We start from the raw sequence: 27770 nt of genomic DNA, 5'->3' as shown, positions 1-27770 counted from the left end.
GCAGACTTAGACTCCTTAGTCCACTTCTAATTTTCTTCACTTGTAACAGTTCATGTAAAGGTGTCAATATCACCACCAAATTAGGCAGAAATGTAAAATAGTACTTAAACAGTTCTAAAAATAAAAGTAACTGTGAAATTTTCTCTGGCAGAGGCACTTGAAGAATTTGTTTCTTTTTCTCTTGTGATTTGCTTAAGCCCATCACATCAATCACAAATCCAAGGTATTGAACTGAAGGTTTGAAAAATCTCACATTTGTCTTGAGGTATTCTCAGTCCATGGTCTTCCAAATATTGCAAGACAGCATCCAAATCTTGATCCTTTAAACAAGGATGTTGTCCAAATAGCATTGATCTCCATTTAGTCCCTTCATATAGATCATTTAGTCCCTTTATAAGCTCCTCTGTCGCTTTCTGGAATAGGGAAAGTGCCAATTTGAAACCAAAAGACAACTATTGTAACAAAATAAGCCTTTTTGCATTTTGATTGTGAGATATTTGTGAGAGGCTGGATTAATCTCCATTTGTAGGTATGCACTGAGCAAATCCCATTTACTGAAACACTGTCCTTCACTGAGAGCAGCAAATAAATCTTCAGTATGAAGTGGTGGATTCTGGTCTGCACATAAAACAGGATTCAGTGTTACTTTGAAATCTCCACAAATTCAGACGGCGCCATCCTTCTTGATCACTAATATGATGCGTGTACTCCACACACTGTGTGAAACTGGTGACAAGACTGCAATGTTCATTAAACTTTCCAAATCAGCTTCTACCAAAGGCTCAGAGCACAAGGCACAACTCTGGGCTTGCAATATTTTGGCTGGCTGTCAGACTTAACAGTGAGCTTCATTAACATGTGCTCATTTCTCCAAGTTCTTTTTCAAAAACTTTGCCATGTCTGTTTAGTATTTCTTGTAGATTTTGAAGTGCTTTTATGATTGCTTCTTATCTTGGTCCAATTCACCTTGAGCTTCTTAAGCCAAGATCTGCTAAATAATGGCAGATATTTTCCTTCAATCATATACAATGGCAAAATGACTGATTGTCCATCTAACTGAAGTATCCTGGAGTATCCTTTCTGGAATTAACTTTTCTTCAAAACTGTGGAGGTTTCTTCCAAAGGAACTTATGACATCTGGTGATAGGTAGATGCAAAAGTCAATGAATTAGCAATTCCAGGATCAAGCTCCATTATTGTAGGAATTCCTTCAATAAAGGGTGTAACCCAGATGCCATCCCTTACTCCAGCTTCTGATAATGTGTAGTGCTAGGTCTTGATCAGTGTCATTAGAGCTCGTCTTTTTCCACATTATGAATTCCCAACTTCCATCCTTTCTTAGGTTCAGCCTTCATAGGTGTCTTCTTGGATGGATGGTTGCTCTGAGTTGCTGGTCACTGAACTGTTTGACATGTCATGGCCATGCCATAAGGCATTTCCTTACTTTCCCGTGGTCCTCTGACCTCACTGATTCAGAAGGTGAGTTTCCCAGTTCACATTACAGTCAAGAGAATCCTTCTCTGTGGTCTTCATGGCGAAACACTACCTCAACAGCCTTCTTAAATGCAAGCATTGTTACAGTCAGTAACTTTTGCCAGGTCTGGTCATCGTGTAATCCAGAGACAAATTGGTCACACAGGGTCATCACTTGATGTTTGTCTGAACTGACAATCCTCTGAGAGCTTCTTTAAAGCAGAAAAACTGTGCTACTGGCTCTCCACTTCCCTGATGAAACCAACATCATTCTACTATCATGGATTGGGTAGGAGAAAAATGTTCCTGCATTTCTGCGGTAATTGCAGCATATGTGGCAGTTCCAGGCACAATTGGAGACAATAGATCACTCAGCAATCCATATGCCTTTGAACCCATCGCTGTCAGTAAGTTTCAAACTTTGTTCATCTGCGGTGGAGTTTCAAGCTACATGTTGTTCAAAATATTTAGGGTACACCACCCATGGTTTCATCAAACTCACCAACGTGACAACTTTGGTGGGTAATTTCACTACTCTCCTGTTGGACTTCATGCCTCCTGGAGATCATCTCTACCACAGGGAAATTCTTCTCTCTCAATGTGTGCACTATCTGCACTTGATTTCCCTCTGCTGGCTGTGTTCTTACATTCATCCTTTCACTGCAATTGGATGTCCTCTGCTGCCTATCAACCCTCAGTGCAGGGTGCAGGCTGTTTGCCTGCCTGCACATAGACTCATAGATTTTAAAGTCAGAAGGGACCATTATGATCATCTAGTCTGACCTCCTGTACAATGCAGGCCACAGAATCTCACTCACCCACTCCTGCAATAAACTTCTCACCTATATCTGAGCTATTGAAGTCCTCAAATCATGGTTTAAAGACTTCAAGGTGCAGAGAATCCTCCAGCAAGTGACCCAGGCCCCATGCTACAGAGGAAGACAAAAAATCCCAAGGGCCTCTTCCAATCTGCCCTGGAGGAAAATTCCTTCTCGACCCTAAATATGTCAATCAGCTGAACCCTGAGCATGTGGGCAAGATTCACCAGCCAGATACCCAGGAAAGAATTCTCTATAGTAACTCAGATCCTACCCCATGAAACATCCCATCACAGGCCATTGGGCCTATTTACCATGAATAGTTAAAGAATCAAGACAAGAAAATAGCTTTATATACTTCATAGTCAGCCAACATGGCTGTCTGCTTCCCCCTCACTTCTTTGCCTTGGCAGCAATAGCAGAAAACTCCTGTCCTTAATTGCCAACTTCCCTCTCTCCAGCTCATTGGCTCACTCTGTCCCTGCAGTAAAAAGCAGTAGTCTGTCACTTTGTGCCTCTAAGTGAACTTCTCACCCCCTTTTTATTATTATCTGCTTATTTTTCTTCTTGTTGTTCAGGCAACAGGAACACTGGACACTCCTGGGGTATCAATTCCTCATCTTCAATATGTTATAATTGTGCCCTCAGAGAAGGAGATAAAAACACAGTCTTCTGTTGTGGAGACTGTATTGTTCTTGCAGCAAAACCGAAAACCAACACAAAAATGAGACACTGCACTGGGGAGGAATCAGTGCTCAAACATTTAAGCCAACAAGACATCACAACAATAGAAAGAGATCGGGCACTTGACACACAGGAAATAGGAAGTTGTTCAGATTGCTTCAAGGTATTAACAACTAGATTGAGGGCTTTGACAAGTTGGCTTTGAGCTGCCTGTTGAATTCTGTGATGGGATGGGGGCGTCAGTCACTTACAGAACTGAGCCCTATATAGTGGCAGTAAATAGTCAAAATAAGTAATGGGATCACAGTTAATTCGTATACACAATCTCTCACCACCCACAACTGCTCAAAACCCCCATTTCCCACACAGTTTGAGAGCCCCTTCTTTTCCTACTTAATCTCTTCACAGCTCAGATGCACCCTTCAGATTTGAATTCTTTAACACCCAACACTCACTCGCCCATTATATTACACTAATCACACATTCATAGATTGTTCTAAGCTCAGAAGAGTTCTGTTTCAGCTCATAAATCCTCTCCTTTCTATCTGACACCACTTTCAGAAGCTTATCGCCTTCGCTCAGAAACTCCTTTCTGCTCTGGGGCACAATAGGACTGAATTCCAGAGCAGCAGCCCCTAAATTCTGCATCTTTAATTTATTTCATCACCCCAACATACCTTTCATTCCCATCAACCCACCCCCACATAAAACAACTGCCCGCTCTAGCTTATAATTGAAAATAGTCATGACTGACTTAAAAATTGTTGATTATTTTTTAAGGAAGATTCCCCCTAGCCCCCACTCCCCCTCTGACACTGTTCTCTCCAAGCGACCTGGCTCAGAACCTCCTTCCCCTCTACATGAAGCAGGGAATTATTATCCAACTTTAGCGGCTCATCTCCCTGGCACCTTGGGCTTTGGCTGCTGCACTGTTTTCTAGTTTGCCAGCCTATACTTCTGGCTCTCCCTGCTTCCTGACTACAAGCTGGACTCCAGATCTGGCTCGCAGAATGAATGGCTCCATGGAACAGTACATGGAGCAAGCACTGTAATTCAATTAATTTCCCCTTGTGTGGAAAGCTGGAGAACAAGAGCTAGCTACAGACAGATCCTGGCAGAGGAAGGAAACAACACAAAATGTCAGGTGTCTGGCTACGTCAAAATGGCATGATCTGTGGCAAGAACACTGAATTCCATGTAATCTTGGGGAAAATGGCATTTTCCCATCATCATAAAGTCCATTGGGCCCTGTCCCTGAGGTGAATGGGACAGGTCACATCTCTTAGTGCTATTGTTTCAGTCTCTCTGGAGACACACACAGGTGTCACTGAATTGGTTTACACTTGGTTCCCATTTTTGAAATGTTCTCATAAGGGCTAGAAACATTTTTTAAAATGAAAACGGACATTCTGCAGCACAGGGGTGAATTCATAGTAAATTCTATGGCCATAGAGTCCCAGAATATGCAGGGGCCTGCCTACATTGTGCTTCTGTGGGGCTAGCCCCACAGAAATTCATATTTCCTCCTCGGTGCCTCTTCCCTGAGCTGTGTGCAGCCTATGTGCTTCAGAGCTAGAATTCTTTATCTCACAATGACTCTAGTATAGAATAGAATTTTGAATACTCTCAAATTTTAAATACTTCAGAGCAACTCCAAATACTCTTTTAATCTTTTAAAACTAAATCCAGAAGCACACAGGGAAATGGAGGCCAAAAGGGGATTCCTGACAACTGCTCATCCACCTGCTGGCCAGAATCCCCTGGGAGAAACTGTCAAAACAAAACTGAATCAGATAATATATTCATTGCCTACCCAAATACTTACTAGAGATTCATTTTCATCTTACTCTAGAGACACCATGAGCCTTTATTTTTGGTTTTCCCAGAGATCTGAACAGAAGATATATTTATTTGCTGGATTTCAGAGGGTGGTAGCTTGCTCGCAGGGTACCACAGGAGTTCCACATAGGTAATGGGCTTGAGGGTGTGCTATCTCAGTGTAAGGCCCACTCACTCCCTGATAACATGAGTTTTGGAGCTGGTGTAACCAACACCCACGCAGTGTGGAGCGTTGTCCCTCTCTCTAGCAATGGATCTCTGCTGCCAACATCCTGGTCAGGGTCAGGGCATTACACTGGATTGGCTAGCTGAAGGCCTCTGGCTGAGTGGAGCATGGGCACCTTTGCCTCTGCAATCATCTCCCCACTCCAGGTGGACTTTCTGCCAACAGGATCCTGCAGCTTTCGTATACTCTAGTGGAAGCAGTCATATTCCAGGGCTGAATTAGACTGAAGTAGCAGAAATTGCAACACCACAGGAGGGTATTTTCATTCTTTCCTAACAATAAATAAAGTTAAATGTTTCATTAACACTATTTTTTCTAATTGCAAAGCTTTGGAAACCATCACAATGTTTTAATATTTGAATCTATTTCAAATAATAATACAAATTTAGCAATTTAAAATATTTAATGATAATATCAAGTCTCATTAATGTAGTGTTCTTTATTTTCCAGAGTAGCAATTCACAAAGATTACTATCCCTTTTATCTTAATTAGGTAATGTATTCTCCTAAACATAATTGTTTAGAAAAAAACACTTTGTTCCTTTTGCTGTGACTATTCATAGAGATTATTAACCTCTGCAGGGTTTAGCATGTGTATTCCCCACCACATCATATAATATTTCTTCACAGTAGTTTACTATTGGGCTATATAATTAGCATTTCATATACGAAATATATCTCAGATGACCTGCAAATAATTTTTTTCAGTTTAATTTGTCTCAGCAATATTTGTTGGCTATCACCATTAACCAATAATGAGCATAACAAAAAAAATTAATGGAATTTTTGGAAGTTTGCACCACATGCATTGAAAATTCTTCCACTGACGTACTTCTCTCCTGTGTGATGGATATATATTTAATGGTGTGATGGATATATATTTAATCAAATCATCTCTATAGCCAGGCTGGGCAGAATAAGACTTCTGTAGTGTCATAAGAACTGAAGCTATTTAAGGGAACTTAAAAGTAGATATGAGTGAACCCTGTATAATCTGTTTCATGTGGGCCACACAAACAAGGACCTACAAAATCTGTTCACAGGGTACCTTTACGAGCTGGACTGGTTCACAACAAGCAAAAACCTTCAGGACATTTCCTATTTTCCTCAGTCTAATCTCGCTGAAGCCTCTAGTTTTCATTACAGAGTTAGCTTGGGCTCTTACTTGGGTGTTGCCTCTAATCCCCTTGCTGGGAACAGTAAGATTGTCTAGAAGTGGAGCCTCCCCTAAGGGACCCAAGGGAAAGAAACTCAAAGACACTATGGCTGAGCCCAAAATGAAGATTGGCCAACAACAACCCCTGCAAGTACAGTCCCAATCTCCTCAGCACCCTGGCATCCTGTACCTTTCCTGTTTGTCCAGTGTAGTTCTTTGTGACCTGACCCTGTGGTCCATTAAGCCTTGGATAATGAGTGAATAGTAACCTTTTCTGTTCACACAGACTCAGACTTTAAGGCCAGAAGGCACCACCATGAGCTAGTTTTACCTCCTGCACATCTCAGACTACAGAACCCACTCCTGTAATAAGCTCACAACCTCTGGGTGAGCTCCTGAAGTCCTCAAATCTTGACGTAAACACTTCAAGTTACAGAGAATCCATCATTTACTCTAGTTCAAACCAGAAAGTTTGAACCCATGCCACATGCTGCAGAAGGTGGTGAAAAATCTCCTGGGTCTCAGCCAATATGATCTTGGGGAAAATTCCTTCCCAACTTCATTATGTTGATCAGTTACACCCTGGGCATGTGGGCAAGACCCATCAGCCAGACACATGGGAAAGAATTCTCTGTAGTAACTCAGAGCCCTCCTCATCTAGTGTTCCTTCTCTGCTCATTGGAGATATTTGCTAATAGCAGTCATGGATGGACCATATGCCATTTTAGGCAACCTCATCATGCCATTCCCTCCATAACCTTATCAAGCTCAGTCTTGAAGGCAGTTAAGTTATTTACCCTAACTACTCCCGTTGCAAGGCTGTTACAGAACATTCCTCTAATTTCAAGCCTCCTGCTGGTAATAGCTCATCTTAAATGATCACTCTTCTTACAGCGTGTATGATAACACCCATTGTTTCATGTTCTCTGTGTATATAAATCTCCCCACTGTATTTTCCACTGAATGCATCCGATGAGGTGAGCTGTAGGTCATGAAAGCTTATGCTCAAATAAATTTGTTAGTCTCTAAGGTGCCACAAGTACTCCTTTTCTTTTTGCATACAGACTAACACGGCTGCTACTCTGAAGCCTAAACTTGTTGATGTCCTGTTTACATTCATTTGTTCTTGTGCCAACATCGGCCCTCAACTGAAATAACTCCTCTCCTTCCCTAGTGTTTATCCTTCTGATGTATTTATAGAGAGCAATCATGTAAATATTAACCTTTTTAGTCCTTTTCTTTTTGTATACTTGATTCATTTATATATCAAGTTTTCTTTAGAATATTTATTAAATTAACAGATTATGTTGAATTCGAAGGCCCAAAACACTGGTTCTTGACCGATAAGTATCCCTATTCAGGAATTCTGTGTGTTAGACTGTATTTAATAATCCTTAGTGTGTCCATGTCTACAGAATTCTACATAGATAGAATAGATAGATAGTGACAAAGTTCTACCTTGGTGGGTCCTGCGCTTTCCAGCGGATTTGCTCGCCTCAGAGAGAGATTCACAGCAGTCCACAGTTTGGCCACTTTTGCTAGAGGCTCAAATCTGCCATTCATTCAGCTAACCTCATCACTGGCCAGCATGTGGGAAACTGGAGAATAATCTCTGCAGTCTCTGTTGTCCCACCTGTCGGGGACAGGCCAGATCCCTTTCCAAATTAGACCTTCCCCTCTGGTGAGTCTCACAAACCAGGTCAACTTTTCTTGTGTCAGACAGAGAGTTGGGAGGAACCCAGGACTGCTCTCTACACCAGGTTCCAGCCTAGGGACCTGTGGATAGCAGCTATCTACAATGTCTCCTGTGTCAGCTGCATGACAGCTACAACTCCCTGGGCTACTTCCCCATGACCTCTCCTCAGCACCTTCTTTATCCTCACTGCAGGACCTTCCTCCTGAAGCCTGATAACGCTTGTATTGCTCATTCCTCCAGCAGCATGCCTTCTCACTCTATGTCCTTAAGCAGCCCCCACTAACTGATGGGAGGTCCTTTTTAATCCAGGTGTCCTGATTAGCCTGCCTGCCATAAATGATTCTAGTGAGTTCTTAATTGGCTCCAGGGGGTGTCTTAATTAGCTTGCCTGTCTTACTTGGTTCCAGCAGGTTCCTGGTTGCTCTAGGGCAGCCCCTGCTCTGGTCACTCAGGGAACAGAAAACTATTAATCCAGTGACTAGTATATTTGCCTTCTACCAGACTCCTGCATCCAACTGGTTGGGTCTGTCACTATACATTTATATATATATAAACCTGGGAAACTGATTGGGGATGATTGTTACAGCAGATGTTTCTGATGAAGGAATCAACAGAGAAGAATGATTATGGGGGAAGAAAGACCCATTGAAAAGTATAATCTTGAAGAATTATCTTGACAACATTATTAGCTGTAAATAATTATACCTTCACACATAAATTAGGTTAGCTGAGAATGTACAGAAATGACATCAGAACATATATTTATTTTGGCAAAGAAGGTCTCCATTTAAAAACCCTATATAATGACACGGGTGTTAGAACTTAGTTGGGGGAGTGAAACTGAGCATCCCTCCAGATACAGTGAAGAAGAGACACAGAGATAGCTCTTCATCACATCAAGGGGGTAATGTATCTATTCTTTCTATGTTTTGTATAGTGCTTACTAATCTCTGATTGATAATCTTTGACTACATAATTCCAGTTGAGCCTGTTATTCAACAATCTTGAGTCACCATTAACTCAGACACACACAATCCCTGAGCCTGCATTTTGTTAGGCTAAAAGAGCTTGGCTTGGCTTTTGTGCCAAAGTCATGAAATGAAATATTAAATATGATTGTTCCCATGATCAGTCCCTGAAAAACTCCAATAATAACCTCACTTCAGCCTGACTGTCCACCTTTCAGCATGTGCTGTTGTAATCTTTCCTTTAACCAGTTCCTTACCCACATTTTGATTTTCAGATTAATCCCCATCTTCTCCAATTTAACCAAAAATTTCCTATGTGGAACTATATCTGATGCTTTACTGAAATCCAGGTAGATTATATCTACTGCATTTCTTTTGTCTGGAAAATTGGTTATTTTCTCAAAGAAAGAGAGCAGGTTGGTCTGGCACTATCCTCCTTTAGTAACATCATGTTGTATTTTTTACCAATTTCCATTTACCGCAATGTCATTAACTACTCTCTTGCTCTCTTAAAATTTTTTCTAAGATCTTGCACATAATTGAGGTCAAACTATCTGGTCTATAGTTTCCCAGTTCACTTTATCATCCTTTCTTAAATATAGCTACCATCTTTGCAATTCTTCTGTGATAGGGTCTGACCACCCAAGTTTATGGAGTCCTTGCAATTTCATGTGCCAGTTACTTTAATATTCTTCTATGGAGATTATCCAGGGCCCCCAGTTGGGTTCCATTAAGTTGATTGAGTTTGGCTTCCACCTCAGATGTGGTAATTCCTGCTTCCATATCCTCATTCCCCTTAGCTACCCTGCCACTGTCCCCACACTCCTTGTTGCTCTTATTAAAAACTGAGGCAAAGCATTTGTTTAGGTGTTGGCCCATACTTAGATTATCTTTAATCTCCAAGACATCCTCAGTGTTTAAAAGGATTTGGATGCAGAGATACCACTAAACAGACCACTTTTTGGTTGCTTTGATTCCTTGCAAGCACCTTGGATGAGAGGAAGATGAGGCCACAGCTCACCTTGACGAAGGATCCTCCACTAAGGTGCATAAGGAAATATACTTTATTTCTCAATGTGAAACTACATTTTGAGGATTAAATCCCAGGACTGCAGTGGACTTTCCCAAAGGAAGAGGGAACGTCTTAACTAGACATGGGATTTTCCCCTCCCTTTTAAATTTCTTCAATGCATTTTCAAAGTATGTTTAATGATATACCATTACTTTGGCAACCACAAATTTCATTTAAGAGCATGATTTTGACAAAAAATGCCTCCCAGGATAATTAGAATTAAACCCAACTGTAAATCAAAGACATAAAATATGCTTTATATAGATGACAGACGATTGGAGTAAAAATTAGATAGGAGTAGATGATTAATAATGTTTTACTTCAGTGACTCAGGTTCAAAGCTAGCCAAGGGTAAAATGAAAAGTAGCTATTTCAGTCTGAATAATGTAAGTGTTATATGAAAAGATTTACATTCTGAATGCTATCTAAGCAATTAATCCAGAGGGAATTATTTATAATTGCTAATTAGTCAGAAGACTACAAATGATGTACAATGGAATTATATATCAGATCTCTTATAAAAGCTAGTGGGGTAATGTAATTGGGTTCCATTAATATAAATCCTCTTTAAATGAGAATTAAAATGAATTGGACCAAAACTTTCCTTGGTTTTTGATTCTAATACTTGCTATTAAGCATACTTCAAACATACATCAGGTATTAGGACTTCACAATGCAGTTGATAGGTTGAGAAATCCCACAGCCTGTTGTCCAAATTCAAATATTTTTGGACATTTGCCATTTCCTTCTATTATTAATTTTTGGCATGAGGTCAAATGCTATCACTGCTCCTATACATTTTTGCTTTCTTTTCTCCCATTCCACTGTGATTCTATTCATAATAATGTATCCCTATATCTGTTTGTCTCCCATTGCTGGGCGGATTACTGGAGCAGCAGTAGCAGACCGCAAAAATGAAAAAAGCTGACTGAAAGAAATGCTATGGTACTCCTGTAATTTTAAGACTTACATTTTGCAGCCCTATGTTTCCAGATGCCCATATACAAATACCTAGTCTTTCCCATTATGACTCACTTTTCTATACCTGTTTAAAGTTGTTTAAAATAAAAATAATTCAAATGAAGCACACTAGTCAATATCCAGCACTGCTGCAAACATATACTGTTTATTCCTCCCTCTTCATGTCATGTCTTGTCATATCTAACCTATCTTCATTCTTTTTTGTAAAATCCCATGTATACTTATAGGACAATGTACATCTATAATAACCTCATTAATACGTTTCATTTCTATTTTCCATTATTGCTGAACAAGGTAAATGCAACAAATGGCAAGACGTTTGTTTGTTTGTTTTTCCCCCAGATATTTAGGCTACAACATTTCTTAAAAAATTATGTACAACATTTACAGTGGTTCTACGTGCTGGATACAGAGCAGGCAAGCTGATCTGGCACCTGTTCATTTAAATTCTACTTGCAAGTTGAGGGACAACTCTTTCTACTCCTGCATCCAACAATTTTGAGAGCTTAAGTGGTGCACAAGCTTTGCACTGGCCATCTTGTAATGGCAAGTTTCACCCTGTCTGAGTAGAAAGCCTCTGTACTCTTTCAAATAATACTGGAATTATTGTATCGACTTCTCTTGTATTGAGGTCCCAGGAAGTAGGACTTGTTATATCCTTCTAGAAAGGGGTGAATTTCACTCACAGTTCTATGCTTACCTCACCTATAGATTCTGTTTCTTTGCTTACTTGGTTTTTGCTTGATATGTAACTAGGGCTGTGCGAAAGGTTCCTCTGGAAACCTGACCCAACCCAACCTGCATTATTCACAGACAAGGACCAATGCATTTGCACAATTCTAGGTATGACACCACATTCCAGTCTTCAAATATATCATTTGGCTGTTCCAATCAACAACAACATAGTTATCTTTTGTGGGGTGATACCTACCAACACCCGCCATCTCCCCAGCTGTGCTCCTCCTTAAATACACAGTGATTTCCATGGAAAATGTTAGCTTTTACCAACTGTTACGATATATTTCATGCAGTTTAATGCCATTAGATCATCTAGTCTGACATCCTGTATATCACAGACTATTGTTACATAATTTCACAGCACTTAGAATAAGAAATAACTCTAGATACCAATTTGTCCTGGAAAAAGGCAAGATTCAAGGGATGTGGTTTAATTGGGTCACAACTTTATTAACCATATTGATGCAGATCTTGATTCTTTCCATATTCATTTCTACCTAGTACAGAGCCCATTCTGGCAGCAAGAGAAAAATTCCCCTACAAAAAAGTCTCCCAAAAGTTGACTAGCACAGTGCACACAGCAGATTAAAAAAATGGTCCTGTGCTAATTCCAGCGGTAAGAGGGTACGAGCTGCTAATCCAGGCATGAGAAGGGGATCCAGCCAGAGGGACAGGGTTTATATAAGGTGCACAGGGGCCAGAGGATTACCTGAGCCACCCAGCCAGCCCACCAGCTTTATGTGATGCTTCCTCCATCCACTTCTTTCTCCCAACCCTGATGGAAAAGGAAACCCTTAAAATGAGCCAATACCCTTTTTTTCCACCAATCCTGACAAAGACCTTACACCTTTGAGATTGTGGGGGGGGGGTACGGTGTGGTAACTTTGGGCATGTGTTGACATTTGAATGACCACCACTGCATGTCATTCAAAATAAAGAATAAATTTTTGAGACAGTTAACTTTTACTACCAAAATATTAGAATGGGTCTATATTTGAGCCCACTGAGAAAGTTCATAATGCAGTATATTTCCACAAGAGTTTCAAATTAATGGCCACTCACTGAACAAGCCCTGGTAGTATGACAACGGTATGAAGCAGAAATTGGAATTGGAAAAAAATCCCCATTATGTATCACTGTAGGTTATATTTACCATTCATTAACTAAATCATGATAACTTTTTTCTATACTTCAAAATCTCTTTACATTTGGAATATGTATCTATTCAGGTTTCTCATATTTTACCAAGTATTATGTTAGAAAATTCACATCTATAGTGAAGCTGCTCTTTTCAAGTCACTGTTAACTACTATTTTTCACATAGTTCAAGAAAAGGTGATCTAAACATTTTATAATTGCAGGTAAAAACAAAACTAAAATTGAGTAATTTATTTTCAGATGTAACCCTTCTGCCAGGTGGATCCAGCAGCAACAAGATACAACACATAACTGGCTCAAGCCCCCACCTAATGATTTGAGACAATTACACACCACCCCCTGGGCATCTCTAAAAGGCAATACTTCCCCTCTCTCAGGCACAGAGTCTGAGTGTAGCAAAAACTTGTAATAAAAGGAGGGAAGTAACTCAGCATTAATTTGGAAAAACACCGCAACTGGGGTTCAAAAACTATGTGCAAAAGACCCATCCCCAAGTAAGTTGGGCAATGTCCTTTTCCCCTCAGGCTCTTAAGTCCAGCAAGCCAAAAATCCCTTTAACATGCCCGTCCCTTCTCTGCACCGTCCTTAGCCAGAGTTCAGAGGTTCATCTGCAGAGTTCATCTCCCACCCAGGGTGGGGGGAGGGAGTAAGGAGGCACCTTATACACTCGGCTGCTTGGGCACTTGCTCATCACCCCACCGGCCAATTGCTACACCTCTCTGCGGGGCTCTGCTATGGCCCTCTCTGCCAGCTGCCCTGCTCGCTGTGCCTCTCTACCAGCCACCTTGCTGGTCACTCCTGCAGATGTCATCAGGGCCCACCACTTAACACAACTCTCAGTGATTTCAGCTGTTAGTGGGGGAACCTCACTGCTGGTGCACACTGGGCATCTCTTGCAATAGAGACACTGTCCCAAAGTAGGTCTAATACTTAGACCCAGGTATCAGTGATTTCAGCTTGGCAGCACGTAACAAGACTCTCAATAGAGTCTAAATTAGCTCTTTTATTATACCATGGAGAGAGACAGGGTCAAATGGTTTCCAGAGCCCTTAAACAAGGCCCACACTACCAGGTACAAGTACCTGTCCCCACTCTCTCTCAACTCATTAGGCTTTGGAACCCATGTCCCCTGCCCATCGAATGTCATTCAGTTGAGGATGAGTCCCTCCATCGGGGTATGCCAGGGACAGTTCTACTGCCCTTGGTTCACACAACAAGGATAACAACACTTTATTACTCCTGCCCCAATAACAAGGAGACTGGGGATCCAACACCAACCACAAGTGATCATTTGGGCAAGCAATCCCATCATGCTGAGCACCTAGGCAGGGTGGGTGTGTCCATGCAAATGAGATCAGTTCCTGAAGTCCTTTTCTACAGCTCAACACTAGATGTCGGGGGAGAGCTCATTCAGACTCTGCTTACACAAAGATACAATTTTGTGAATTTCTAATGTGTGCACACATAGAATGGCTGGAGAAACAGCTGTCTTTGCATACATATTGAAAATAATAATTAAAAAAATCTTTTCAAAGTGATTTTTTTTTAGTAATTCTGTGCAGCATTGATGTATTTCCACCAATTATAAACCAATGATTTTAAATCAAATGATTAATCACCGGTTTAAAACATCAATACAGAAAATTGTTTAACATTTTAAAATGCAGTTGCAATTAAAATCTGGGGATCTGGTCTAATAATCAATATAAATATGAAAGTCCTACATAAATCCATTTTACCTTTTTAACCTGTTGATTGTCCATGGAGGACAGAATACAATGGCACTCATAGCAAAGTGATATGGAAGTTCTTATAAATTATGACCTGTGCACTGAGCAACTTGCCACTTCTTCTCTTCCGTTAGAGGAAAAAATAAACCTCTGTCCAAGAGCTGGTTCTATGTATGGGAAAATGACTAATCGTTGTTCTTTAATTCAGTGTTTAATGTATTTTCCTAAAGTGAGAATATGATGGTCAAGATTACGCAGGTTTCTCCCTGAACTTTATAGACAAATCAGATAGATAGCCTATTCCATGATCAAAGATTCAGTAAAAAATAAAATAGGCAAAACCCCCCGCACACATTTAGGCACCCAATTTTCACTGAAAGTCAATGGGAATTGGATGTCTAATTCCCACAGGGACCTTGAAAAAAAATCTCCTCCTCCCATCCTAAACTTTCACATCATTTACAAAAAGCAATACAAACACACATACATGGCATTAGTCTATTACAGATTTATGAAGTTTCTTATTGTGTGCATGGATCAGCCAAAATTAAGGTAGATTTCCACACTGCAGCAGTCTATGGAAAATTGAACCCTTAAAATATACCTTTGTTACTATAAACAACCACATACATAGATACTTTGAGTTGTCTACATGATGTGTTAGTCCTCACCAGAGGAGTGTAAATTCTAATGCACACTAGTGTGTTCCACACTAACTGGCCTGTGTGGACCCTGCTGGTGCACACTAAATGTTTCCTAGTGAGTGTTCATGTAGTCATATTTCTAACAGTACTACATTAAGGCACACAAGGGAACCTTTAGGATATGCCAGCAGGGTCCACACTGGCCAGTTAGTGTGGAACACACTAGTGTGCACTAGAGTTTACACCCCTCTGGTGCAGAGTAATGTGCTGTCTAAACAAACCCTTAGAATTCTTTTATGTTTTATTTTCATATCCAAGAAACTACATTGAGATTACTCATTTTCAAGCATAATTTGGATTTAAATATCTTTTAAAAAAATAATCAAAACACACCAATAGACACTGTGAATGTTGCAAATCATTGCAAATGTAACATGGCAACTTCAGACATTTCTTTTGCATTTGTCCATATGCATTTGTCCATGTTGTAGTTTTCCAGTTCAATTTAACGCACATTCACGTCACAGGCTAAATTCACACCATTCCAAAATATATCCTATTTTCCCCCTGAGATCTCAAGATGGGTTCAGGCTATGAGATCTCAAGATAATAATTTTAATTTATGCCTCCATATTACACAAATACATACCTGCAAGGAGATGAAATTAAATCAATATTTATAAAAGAAGACAATGGTACTAGATCATTACATCTCTATTTTCATTCAGGCAGATTACAAGGCAGAGCATTAGCTACTATGAAACCAATTGCTTTTAATTTAAGTTCAATTAAAAGTTAATTCGTTAATTAATTAGTGCTGCTTGAGACGTACTAAAATAATTAAAAGTTAATCTATTAAATACAATTTAAAATCTTTTATAAAATATAGCACAACTTTCACTTAGTGATAGCTTATTCTAGTCAAGACAGCTGGATTCAGCTGAGATCTGCTTTGCACAGGATCTGGGTGTAGAGGTGGAGACAACAGGCTTCCCAGTCTTGAGGTCAACTAGAGTCCATTTCAAACACAATTTAGAGCAGCCTCAGGGTTGCTGTAAACTGCATCTGGGTTGAAATTGGTCATGCTGGAATTCAGGGACTAAAAAAGCACAGAAGTGCTCACATCCACTGCAGCATCCAGCTATTTCTGGGAGGTTTTTCATCCTACCACTGGCCTGGATTGACTTTTCTTTACTTTATAAAAGGCTTACAAAACGAGGAGCATGCACTGGCCTCAGCTGAGACTCAAATCTCCAGTGTGGGTTTTCTGAAAGATTGAAACATGAGAAAATGTTGCCTAACAAAATTGGACTTTTATTTTAGGTAATGTTCTAAGTTAATTAATAGATATTACCTAACAACTCATCTGCTATGGTACTAAGATCAATAACTTAGACTTGGCTACATGCCCCTGAAAATTGATTTTAGCAGTTCCTCTGTCATAAATTCGTAACTTCTTCAGATGAGTTAGATATTCCCCTGAACAGAACTGGTCAGATACTCTGCCTCATTTTGCTACTTTTGCACTACTCAAAAACCTGCCGAAGGGAGTGGAAAGTATCATAAAGCCTCTGCAGCACCACAGCATAGAGCTGTTCTCAGAAAGTTTAAAGCCAGCGTAACCAATTCCTCCACTTTCTCTCTAGTTCAGGGGATGTATGAGGAGAAGCACATCAGGGCCAAGAAGGGGGAGTAACTGGAGCCTTATGTGCTCTGGCAATCCCCAGATGCCATATGATCCTTTATAACTATAGCCACATAGTGCAAGTTAGTACAGACCCCTGGTTACCCCATCTGCACTATGCTGGCTAACCAGGGAATTGCAAGTGGCTTCCTGAAAGTCTCTCTTCTCTGCTCAAAGCTGGGAACAGCAGAGAAGCTGGCTCCATAGTTATATAGGTATTATTTGCAGGTAGAAACTAGATTTACTATTGGCTGGGTTCTGAGGTTCTTAATCTGTTTGTCACTTAGTCAAACTCTCCATGAAGTAAGCATAGTTTAAAACTGAGGACTTTAGTAGTTTGATTTCTGAACTAAAGAAGAAATGTGAAAGTTTCCATCTATAGGTGACAAACATATTTATCATGCCATTTTTCACTGTGACTAAACAGTCAACGTTATATGCCTTTACTAATTAGCTGCCATTTCTTTTCATTATAAAATGATGAACTTACTAAATGACCCAGACCTACATGCCATGATGAAGGGCACAATACAGGAATCTAAACAGCACAGTAGAGAATAGTACAAAGCTCTACCATGTCTTTAGGAATACTGACTGAAAAGTTCGTAGGAAGGTCAGAGCTAACTCTAGTACAAATTAGGCTGTACTACCACTTTATTAATTAGCAATTTAATATGCACTGTAATTCTGTACTGAAGAGGAGACAACTGAAAATCAGAGTTAAACTGAGAGTATTATACCAGGGACTAAAAGTGGTTATTCTGTTTTCTGCCTTATTGATTTTTTTCAGATTAATTTAAAACCTGACAAATTACAAAATCTGCCACATGACAGATCCCTGACATTTATAATCACACTGTATTGTTTCTTTAATTACACAGACGGGCTACCATTAAAGTAGGTTGGGAAGGAACTGTGTTTTTAGATGTGTTAATTTGTATTTTTGGGGGAGGAAGAGGATGAGGAGGAGGAAAGGTTAAATGTGAATTAATTCTGTTGATGGCTATATGTTTCCTATAACTGAAAGATACTGAAGCGAGCCATTTCAGTTTCAGATTATGATTAATCATTAGCATTTAGTTTTAATTAAGATTATTTTCAAGAAGCATTGCAAGTCTAACAGTTGGGTTTTTTTTGTTTTGTTTTGTTTTGTTTTTTTGGCAAAAGGATAGACATCAGAAATGTTTAATGCAAAGGAAAGAATATGGACCAGATGCTCATCTCATTTATAGCATTGTAAATGCAGATTGACCTCCATTGAACTACTCCAGATTTACAGTTGTGTAAATAAAACTTTAATCTGACCCCCTCATTCTAAGGAAGCATGTGAATGTAAACTTATCCTCAAATAATTATATTTGAATTTATTCCTGTGTTTCCCATGAAATAATTCAACTAAACTGTAAAGTACAATTTTATTATTTAAAGCATTTTGCTCAACCACAAACATTCCTACCTATAATACATATTAATGTGTAATTATTTATATCTTATGCATCAATACAACATTTACTATTTACAACAGGCAATAAATTAGATCAAAAGCCTCTACAACAGATAAATCTAGAGTAGCACAGAGACCTGCAGTAGCTCAAATGATTTGCATATAACATACATGGATATGAAAGTTATGGATTATACAATGAAATTTACAAACACTTTACAGAAGTTACACCTACTTTAGAGTCTACCTCAATAAAAAAAATTACTATTACATGATCCTTCAAGGAACAAGAGGCCCATACTTGTCCATTAGCAGCTCATTACTGATACAGAAAAGTGGAAGTCTACTGCTTCCTTAAATATCATCAGGCACATAAAATAGATGAATGCAGTTACCACCCACAGAGTGCTCTTCATTCCAATAGCAATCTTGAGTGACAGACCAAAGACTATCCGAGCAATTTAAAGATGTGGCAGTAAAGGATATTTTTAAATTGCTTCCAAAAATCACTATTTTTGTCAGTTAAAACATGTCTGTTCCCTGTGGAGCAGTTTATTAAATTCAGTTGGATTTTTCCTGGATTTTTTTTTGGGGTATCCTTTACATCCCTAGCACTTCCATTTTTCAGGCTGAAGTGTGAAGGATTGACAATTGAACATGTTTTATGCACATTTAAGCTAATGTGATTTCATTAATTTATTTGCTTAGTTTTACAAATAATTGACTTAATACAAGAATATGACAACACACATGTTTTGTGATAAAAGTTCTGTAAGCAGAACTTTTAAAAGATAAGTGAAAATAAAAAATGTCCAGAAGTGGGTATAGCTCCCTAATTATCTAGCTCCTCCACCCCTGCCTAGAACAGAAATTATGGTCCTCAAAGGACCATATGACAGCTATGAATTGGTGTAGCATAGTGAAGACCTGCACAGCCTCTTCCTGCTTCCAATAGGCCCCCAAGTGAGGTTGAGAGGAGTGGTCAGTGTAGGAGCTGACTGTCAGCTTAGAGATCCCCCACATCAAAAGAATTCTCAATATGGCATCTATAGACAAATTCCTGCCCTGGCTCGGGTATTATCAAATGGCCAACATAGGGACAGAGATCTGGACCTTTTCTTTTTTGCCTTTTTTTTGTTTTTTGTTTTAAAGGAATTAACAAGTCAGTTCAGGCACAATGAGCGGCCCAAAACTTTGTCTCAAATGGAACCATTTTTGGAGGTTTGAAAAAGTTTTGATATTTGAAAAAATAATAATGTCAAGTAATTGTTTGGCATTCTGTAGTTCAACTATGCCTTTGTTCTATCCAGGACCAGGGGTGGAAGTGTCATGAAATTACTGTCATGGCATTTTTTTCATCCTGACTGGAATCAGGAATCATTTAAATCACATGAGAACTAGTACTTTCAATATGACTAACCCAATTATGGACTTGACTTTGTTTATGGATAGTTTGGATTAGCAGACAGACTTCTGGATAATGCCTCTGAGAGCCCAAATTTCAGAGGTATATCATCATCAGCATGTTTGTCAATAATTCCTTTCCCCCACTTCCTAATTTATCTTTATTTCTGGTTCCTCATCTTTCTCATAGCAACCAGAAGGCTGAACAGAGGGGCTTGTCCTAAAGTGAGTGAAAATACCGTTGGTGGACATGGAAACTAGAACTGCATAAACTATTTGTAGAGTTTATTTCTTAGATTTCACAAATTATTTGAAAACACTTTTGACTTTGTGAGAGTGAGATTCTGACTCCCATAATGAAACTACCTGTGATTTAAAATGCTACTCAGCATGAATAATGATAGTAGATCCAGCCCTACATTATTTGAAATGGTTCAATAAACATTACACATGAACAAATTTCTGTCTGTGGATAACTCATGAGTTGTATTTGCTATTCTTTGTTAAATCTGTGTGCTTGGTGACTTAGGTTACATACTATCATTTCTGTTTCCAGGTTGAATGAGTGTAAGTGAAATAAGGAGGTAAAAGCCTTAGATTCTATCAGACAGGGTTAGGAGCAGTTTGAGGAGTTAAGAAAACTAGGGAAATGGACTAAGGAATTTTAACATTTTCCATTCTGGCCACTTGAGGTGAGCCCGTTGGAAACATCACCGCCAAAAAAACAATAAACGATTGTGTTATAAACTAGATTCACATTTAAAGTTATTTTTTTCTGGTCACACTGAGTGTGGCAAATAGTCTTAGCTGCAAAATGCATATCTCAATCTTTGCCTGTCATATGAACTCCCTTTGTGCCAGGGCTCTGGCCAAGAATCTTAGCTGCAATAGTCACATATACTCCAGTTTATGTCACCTCTGTCATCCAAGAACCTCTTAATGCCAGCTTGGAAAGGGGCACAGAGGGTGTGCATAGAGGTTACAAGTATCTCCTTGGGGACAGTAGACCTGGTATTACTGTGTTCATTGGATAAGGGGCTGAGCACTACAGAGGCACCCTTCAAAGAGGCTTGAGGACTGGGGTGCACCTATTGCAAGGCAAAGTAAGGGCTGGCATAGCTCAGAGGAGATTGTTTGGGTGATCAACACACTGGTGGAGTCAGAGAGCTGACCCAGTGAAACACAAGCACATCTCCCTCTCACTGGAAGTGCGGGGGAGGGGAGGAACATAAGACCAGAGGAAATGCCTGTTCATTGTTTGTGACCACCTTCATTGGGGCTACTGTCATGATAAATAGCTTCTCAATAGGGCATTCTAGTATGATTAAGTATAAGAACTTAGAGGACTCTAATTTGAGGAACTGCTTGATGAGAAAGGAAGAGCGTTACACATAGAATTAGGGAATAAAGCCTGAATGCTGCACTGTCATGGCTCTCGCTCTTTTTATGCTTGAACACTGAACATGACATTGGAGGAATTTAGAGAACTTTACTTTCAAGAAGTGCTTGATGAGAGAGAAGATGATGTGTGGAGGAAGGAATAAATGGTGCATTGTCTCATCTCTCTCTCTCTCTTTATGCTTCAACATAACAGCTACAGGGACAACACATCAGCAACAAGCCTGTCCAAAGAGAGCAGTTTTTACTCCAGAGGGAGTGCCAGCAGATGAATAAACTGCAAGTAGGACCCCACCCAGGTGACACTCTCTGGGATTGGCTGTTCTTTTTAAAACCCCTAGGATTGCTTGTCTTCACACAATCTGGATTCAGAGGTGGTAAACCGACCCTCTCTGCAACTTCCTCCTGTAAATGGTTCAAAATATGACACAAATTCTGTGGTCAAAATTGCTCCCACCTGTGCAATATTTCAATGAGGTGTCACACTATCAGAAACCCATGCTGCCTTGATGAATCTTTGCTGGTGCTGTGCATGTTCAGACTACCCAGCATGTGTTTGGCACCAACAGTGTTAATGACCAGTAAAGGCACTTATAAATGTTTTATACATTTCACTTAAAACTCATTAAAAATGAAGGATTTGCAATGATGAACTTTATAATGCTTTATATGGTTTGGTTAGTTTTCATATTTTAATCAGACAGTGGCAATGGCCAAAAAACAAAAGGACCCATTTCAGGGATTTTTCATTTAGAAGTATTTTAATTTATGAAGCAAACACCACATCTGAAAAATTCCATTAGGGTAGGGTACAAAATACAAAGCTACAGAATGCATTCTTACATAGAACTTTCTCCATACTGAACATCACAAGATTCTGTGCCAAGGGAGTCAATCATAAGCTAAACAGAAAAAGGAAGGTTTTAAGGTGAGATTTGAAGAGTAACGGAGTGAAGATAGAGGAGGATCAAGGAAAAATGGAACTCCTGCATTCAAGGCATGAACAAATTCATGCATTTTTTCAGTCTTCAAAAGAAAGAATATAAAAAAGCAGCCCACACTATGCCATTTCACTGAAAGCCTGTCATATGCTGTAAGTCCCCTCAATGAGAACTCAGGGCATCCCTGAGGTTCATCTAAGGTTTACAATTCATGCATAATTGGACCATGGAATAAAAAAAGAGGGCTACTCACTTACCAAGAGGTACCACAAGCATCACTATCATGCATTTTCTAGTACAAAGAGTTCTGAATGTCAAAGTTTTGTAAACAGAAGTAACAGCTAACGTGCACTTATATCAAATATCCATAGCTCTGGAGATTTCTGCTTAAACCTTCAAGAAGAAACACAAAAATAATATCTACAAAACTAACTTATTTATATCTAGAATTGTAACAGTTGCCTAGAGGGGATAAAACTGGTTCCCAATTCAAGCGCTAGGTAAATCAATAGCATAAATACCAGTCCTACTGACATTAACAAATGCCAGTTACCTGGAGAACAAAAAGGTTTTATTATTACTATCCATCTCTAACAACACAATTTTGACAGCTGAGCAACTGTTAACTTTAGAAAGCAGCACTTTTTTCTACTTTTCGTGAAAGCATGACAATCGATATTTCTTGTTACCATGACCAATTTCTCAATATTCAGTTCTTAAAATAAAACATATGATTCTTATACATCAAAACTATTTGCAACAACCTTTAGCCACTAAACAAACAGACATTTTTTATTCCCTGGCTTTTCTTTAATACATTTACTATACAGAATTATCTTAAATGATTTGCAGGTCTACAATAATTTACAAATGATAAATGATCTCCTTATTACTATGTTTTATTTAACACAGTCTGACTATTTCAGGAAAGGTGATAGGTATCCCCATTTAACATTAATAAGTCTTTCAAATTACGACGGAAAGTCCATTGTCAAAAAATAAGTCAAATAATCAAGATCACCATTAGTGTTCTTCCAAAATAATTTGTACTGAAAACAAAATTTAAAGCATGGATTCTTTCCCATAAGTATTTACCATAAGGAATTCTGTATGTTCCACTTTTGTAAATACTGGAAAAATCAGTTACTGCCTTTGATGTTAGCTGGGAGAATTGCAACTCTATTGAAGTAATTTGAATTGCTTTGTGCAGAGTTCCCTATAATGCTGTAGGACAAGACTGCAGCATAAGTTTGATTCCAAACTGACAGAGGCAAGAACGTTGCTCCAAAAAGTGAAACCAATACAAATGAGGGACTATATGTTGTCTCTATTTGAAAAGGAACTTTGTCAGGACACAGTTGTGCTCAAAAAGACACATTAATTTAGCACAGGTGCATATGCATATTGTTTCCAGGACTATATAGAATCCCAGAAATTTGGAGGTTTCACTCCTACATTTCAGGTACTCACATACTGCCATCAAAAACAAGTGGTGCTATCACATTTAATGAGTCAACATATTTTGTTATTTGCTGGAATAAAAAACACAGTGGAGCCTCCTCAGACGTGAAGTCAATAGGGAGCTGCATGTTTGTGATTTTCCATATCTTTCCATGAAATCTGAGATCTAAATGTAAAATCCATCACTCAGGAAGATTATATGGTTGTGTGACACTTTACAGATGAGTATGTTTCTATTAAACAATGAATGAATGGATCACACCCTTTCATATTGAGGTAATTTTTAAAAAATCTGACTGATGCAATACCAATTAATAAGAACCAAATATAAGTCAGAGGGAGTTATATTAGCATAATTTAGATATAGTCTTACTTCTAACTCTTTCAAAACACCATATATGAGACGACAACAGAGAACAGAAATAAATTTCAAAAATGTGAAACACTGTATGATTTTATGACATGCCTCTCCTTGAAGTGAAAGGCATGTCAGAATTTAGGTTTTTTTCCAATGAAGTATAGCTCAGGTAAGAAGGTGGCTTGTGAAATGCCTCTGTTCAGTAAAAAGCATCCCATATGTTATGAAACCTCTGTAAGATATCGCAATACTTATCAACAAGGTGTGTATTCCTAGGCTGTCACTTACAAATGTAAAATGATCTAATTCAGTAGCTGGCACCCAAGCACTTCCTTGTGGCCCGGGGTGCCTCTCCAGTGTCTTTCTCCTTCTTCGGTGCTTCTTAAACAAACCTTACACAGCTTCTCTCATTCAATTACAACCCTTCTTTGGGTCTGGTTTCTTTATTTACCAAGTTCCTAAGCAAACACAAAACAAATCTTCCACCCAACCTTAAACTGGCACAGCCCCTTCTCCTTGAGGAACTGTCTCAGCTGCATCTTCTTCCTCAGCCCCAGCACCCTTCTTTGAGACCTTCTCTCCCTCAAGCTGTAGGAGACCTTCTAGCTTGGCCCTCACTGAACTCCCTCTGACCCTTTATAGCCCAAGTGCAGCCCCACCCACTCAACCATCTCAACTAAGAGTGCCTGCTCTGGCACAGGGGAGTGAACCTATTCTGAATCAGAGAGGCTATCCGCCCTATGACAAATGACAACAAGGAAAAAAAAAGCACAAAAATCCTTTCCTTTTAAGGGAATAATGCAGTTGCATATTTCATGTAAGAATTCTGAAATAGTTAAGCTGTAGAAACAGACAAGTACATTAGAGACCAACATATCATAAAGATCAGGTGTCAGATGAAAAACCTTTTGAGGAGTATCCCTAATTCGCATAGAGAAGAAAAGAGCTGTCACACAGAAGCAAGGTCTTTTGGATTAAAAATGTGATAAAGTTATTCAGACATTTAGATGCCACAGTACCATAGCTTATTGAGAGAGACAGAAAATACTAGTACTTAAGAAGCTTTTTTTGTCAAAAGGCTTCAGGCATACAGGTGAGACATATTTTTTTTTAATCACAGCATAGATTACTGGACTAAAAACCCCCAGAGATGCAATTTACTGTATATAAAAACACAAAGAATAAAACTCAGGTAAGCAGGAGAAATGTAGGGCCAAGTTTCTCCAGACCTACTCATTAGGTCCCCTTGCAAAAGTGACAGGAAAAATCTGTTTTTGCACACAAGGGCTGGGTAATTGTTCATACAAAGAGGCAATTAATTAATTGTGTGTGCAATTATCTTTCATGTAAAAATGCTAACTTGTAGGGACTGTGGGCACAGGTAGGTGAAAAAGATAGGCTCTGTCTTAAAATTAAGCCTAAAACTGTAGTTCCTTAAGAGCACAAGCTGTCACAGTTTCAGGATAATTGCACCTTTATTTCCCCTCTCCCTCAAGGACACCCACTTAAAGTTTTCTGGCTCCTAGCTGTTACCTCTTTTAGACAGAGACCCACATCTCACTCCCTCCTGACTGGGAATTCTTTAAGGCTGTACAGTTTGCTTGTCTATAGCATGATATCACCAACAAGCTAGACTGCCTACACGATCAATGTCTTTGCTTTGCTTTCTCCCCAGAGCCTATGCCCAGTGAATTGCTGGCAGTTATAAATTACCACACAGGTCTTTCTATGCAAGCACATTTATTGTTAAAGTGAAAGCAAAAATATATTGAAAACAATAAAAAAGCCTATACTCATGCTAAAAAGCTTACCAGAGGTCATCCCCAACCTCAGACTCTGATAGGTGTCAGTCCTTCAGAATCCATAAGTGGGTTTTCCCCATGGTTACAAGTTCATATCTATCTCAGATTCAGATTCCAGACCAGAATCCCAGCTCAGCAGTTCCACCATTTCTTCATACAGCTAGGGCCTTTGATCTCCAGTCTCCAGCAGACAATTACATGCTCCTTGGAGTGCAACTTCAAAGGCTGGGTCTGCATAACTGGAACCAAGGTAGGAAATTTCTATTAAACTCTCCCAAGGTATAACCCAGGAAATCTACTTCACACTTACTATCGTAGAAGTCCATTCTTGTCTTGCACACTTTCAATATAGTCCTCACATCACATCTTCCAGGCCTCACATCACATCTCCCCCTAGGCAGATTACCCACAGGCCTAGCCCACAATAATATATAAACTTAAGACAATAAGGTTTTTCAAGGATATTGCAGGAAATCATCATATCTGTCACAAAAGGCTTTAGATTTTAATGATCAAAATAAAATCTTTTTATCCACATTAACTTTTAAGGGGATTTTAAAGTAAAGTGCTAACACCATCAAAATATAAGGGAGCAACTTCTGCCTGTAGAATAAAGGATCAGTTGGTTAATTAAAAAAATCAAATATAATAACAACAAACTAACACAAATTGGAACTGAACTAATTTTTCAGATATCCTTTCACAGTTAAAATTAGCTTTTTGCAACACTATGGATATTATGACCAAGAGAAACTCAGTTTATCTTCTCGAGGCTGTCTGTCTCAAAATATTTGTGGAGTTGCTGAGTGACTCTCTGGTCATACTTTTCTGAGGAAATGCTGAGAAGAACAAGTACTGGCAATATAGAATGTTTTTAAAGTTGATGACCTTGCAAGACTTTCCAGGCCTATACTGGAAAGGAAGGTTCTTCATTTACATGAAGGTGATCTAATCTAACTATTGGACTGCCAAGATGGAAAAGAGTGCCCTATTTTGATTAACCAAAGGGATCCTAAGGAGAGCTACAAAGCAGAGGAGAACCTGAGACAATACCCTTTAAAAGAGATAACTAAGAACGATCAAGCCTCCTGGACACACCATGTAGAAGCTATTCAAAATTGAAAAACTTGAGGCCTGCAGTTCCAACTATTTTAATGAAAGTTGAATAATGTTAAAGGATATCTTTGTCCATTAGATCTTGACAGATGCCTTTGTTAATGCAATGTTTCTAAGTAATTGTATTGGAAACTGACAATGTACCGGTAATTGTTGCACTAGCTACAGACTTCAGGCTACAAGAGTCTGAAACTTTAGTCATAATTACCATCAGCTATTATTAACTGTCATTAAAATAAAATGTCTACAATGGAACTCAGAACAATCTGTCGACTGTAGAAAAAGAAAAATGTAAATTGACAATTAACATTTAGAATAATGTTAATGTGAAAGTTCGAAAAAGTGGTAAATCATAGTATACTAGTCTAAAGTATCGGCCAAGTACAGAGAAATATGTTGAAGCATCTTAAGTAGGTGAAAGCTAGGTTTTTATGGTGGTTACTAAACTTTGTCTAAATTCTGGGGTTTTTAGTAACTGTTCCATACTAAAAAAAAAAAAATTAATCAAATTTCAAAACACATGTTTACTTTTCCAGTAAAACAAAGTGAAAACTTGAGATTAGAGTCTTAGAAATTGATATTATCTACTACTATATGTTCTCAACAATCTAAACATAGTAAAATGCCCAGGACATCATAAACCACACAAACAAAGCCAAGTGTACTCACCAACTTAAGATGCCTTTAAGTATAGAGGAAAATTAAGTGCGGGGGTTTACTTTAGAGCATATACCTTGGGTACAGATAAGCTTTCAAAATGGGACTTTTCTGGTAGCTTCGTTACTTATATTACAGGGGAAAAACACTGAAATTCATACATAAATGTTATTTTGACAAAACCACTTTTTTCATCACAAACCTGTTCGTTCTTCTCACGCTCTTAGAAATTGACTCACTGGAGTAGTTTGGGGTTAAAATATGAATAATATAAATAAATAAATAAATAAATAAAACAAACAACAACAACAGAGCAAAGCTG

Source organism: Dermochelys coriacea, chromosome 9 (assembly GCF_009764565.3).
Source record: "Dermochelys coriacea isolate rDerCor1 chromosome 9, rDerCor1.pri.v4, whole genome shotgun sequence".
Classification (NCBI taxonomy): Eukaryota; Metazoa; Chordata; order Testudines; family Dermochelyidae; genus Dermochelys; species Dermochelys coriacea.
Note: the sequence above shows the minus strand (reverse complement) of the source record.